Source organism: Rhinolophus sinicus, linkage group LG09, assembly GCF_036562045.2.
Source record: "Rhinolophus sinicus isolate RSC01 linkage group LG09, ASM3656204v1, whole genome shotgun sequence".
NCBI classification, from domain to species: Eukaryota; Metazoa; Chordata; class Mammalia; order Chiroptera; family Rhinolophidae; genus Rhinolophus; species Rhinolophus sinicus.
This window is the reverse complement of record NC_133758.1, coordinates 31,589,120-31,591,660: the sequence shown is the minus strand read 5'-3', so window position 1 is coordinate 31,591,660 and position 2,541 is coordinate 31,589,120.

Genomic DNA, 2,541 nt, shown 5'->3' with positions numbered 1-2,541 from the left:
GCTGGAGAGGTGACAGGGACATATGGTGGGGAACTGAGTTTTCTGGTTTCAGGATGCAGCTGGACGGAGTAGCTGGTGGAAGCCATTGTCTCTGTGTTGAGCCCTCCACCTTCCTGGTGTGCAGATATAGGGCTGCCATATCTGAGTTTCCACCAAGCTGGCCAACGCCATTTGCTGTTGGTTCCCCATGCCCTGGTGATTAGAGACCTCACCATGCCTAACTTTCTGCCACTCCTAAGCCACTTCCAGTGACTTTTTCATACAAACCGCCTGCCTTGGCTCATGCTGCAGACATTCCTAAAGTCTCTATAGGTTTGTGGAACTCAGATAAGTGACATCTGGCTTGAGCATGTTCTGTACTTCTGGCTGAGCAGCCCTAGGCCTGGCACCAGTGGCAGCTAGCCTTGGTTTATGGCTTGGCCTCTCAAGGTACTTCCAAGCATGACACAGGTGGTGGCCATCTGCGAATTTCTTTGTGGCTCCTACTGGGTGGCCGAGGGTGGAGCACTGGCTGTGGCTGAATTTGACCTGCAGCAGGTCCCCTCCCAGGTAGCAACAGGGCTGGCGCCCCCAGTGCCCAGCTTCAAAACAAGCTGGAGCATCAGCCAGGCACCTTCAGGGATGACACACACAAGAGGAACATAGGGCAGGCACCAGAACTCTGCTGAGGCAGATCTTGCTCTGTAGGATCACCCCTGCACCACAACTCTTCCACCATAGTCAAGACCAGTCCTTGCAATCAATTAGCCAGTGGGTCTATCCCTCCATTTGACATACAAATAACAAAGAAGGCTCAACTACAAGAGGAGGACACACACAACCCACATAGGGAACACACCTGGAGTGCATGGCTCAAGTGACCAGAAAGGCTGTACCACAGAGCCCCACGGCACACCTACTGCATAAGTCCACTATACTAACACCAGGAGATATAGGAGCCCTACCTAATATGTAGAAAAGACACAGGGTAGCAACCAAAATGAGGAGACAAAGAAACATATCTCTCCCCCCCCCAAAAAAAAAAAAGAAAGAAAAAAGCTCCAGAAAAAGAACTAAACATAATGGAGATAAATAATCTATCAGACACTGAGTTCCAACACTGGTAATAAGGATGCTCAGTGATCTCAGGTAGAACTTCAACAAAGAGATAAGAAACATAAAAATGGAAATAGAAAACATAAGAGTACCAGTCAGAAATAAAGACTACAATAACGGAAAGGTAGAATTCATCACAGGGAATCAACAGTAGATTAGATGAAGCAGAGGATCAAATCAGCAATTTAGAAGATAAGTAGTAGATAACACCTAATCAAAACAATATGAAGAATCCAAAAAATTGAGGAGAGTTTAAGGGGCCTCTGGGGCAACATCAAGCATACAAAACATTTGCATTATAGGGGTACAAGAAGGAGAAGAGAGTGAGTAAGAAATTTGTGACAACATAGATGGATCTTAAGAGTATAATGCTAAGCAAAATAAGTCAAAAAGAAAAAGCACAGAACAGTATTATTTCATTGATATGTGGTATATAAACCAAAAACAACAAAATAACAAGACAAACAAATGAGAAACAAAAACTCATAGACACAGACAATAGTTTAGTGGTTACCAGAGGGTAAGGGGGAAAGGGGGTGGGAGATGAGGGTAAGGGGGATCAAGTATATGGTGATGGAAGGAGAACTGACTCTGGGTAGTGAACACACAATGGGATTTATAGATGATGTAATACAGAACTGTACACCTGAAATCTATGTAATTTTACTAACAATTGTCTCCCCAATAAATTAAAAAAGAAAAAAAAAAGAAAAAGAAAAGAAAACCTATTTGTAGAATTAATGACCTTACCTAACTTGGTAAAGGAAATAGATATACAAGCTCAGGAAGCACCAAGAGTCCCAGACAGCATGAACCCAAAGAGGCCAACACCAAGACACATCATAATTAAAATTCCAAAGGTTAAAGACAAAGAGAACCTTAAAAGCAGCAAGAGAAAAGCAGTTAATTACCCACAAGGGAGCTTTCATTAGTTTGTCAGCTGATATCTCAACAGAAACTTTGCAGGCCAGAAGGGATTGGCAAGAAATATTCAAAGTGTTGAAAAGCAAGGACCAACAACCAAGAAGATTACTCTACCCAGCATCTATCATTTAAAATTGAAGGACAGATAAAGAGCTTCCCAGACAAGAAAAAGCTAAAGGAGTTCACCATCAATAAACCAGTATTACAAGGAATCTTAGAGCTACTTCTTTAAGATGAATATATATATATATATATATATAATTCATATATATGAATAATAAAATGGCAATAACTACATACCTATCAAAAATTACTTTCAATGTAAATGGATTAAATGCTCCAATCAAAAGATAGGGGAGCTGAGTGGATAGGAAAACAAGAACCTTACATATGCTGTCTACAAGAGACTCATTTCAGATCGAAAGACACACAGACTGAAAGCAAAGGGATCAATTTTACTTTCTGCCCTTTATCACTGTCTTTCAGGGGCATCCTGGAGCAGGGCTATCATGGTGCAGCCAT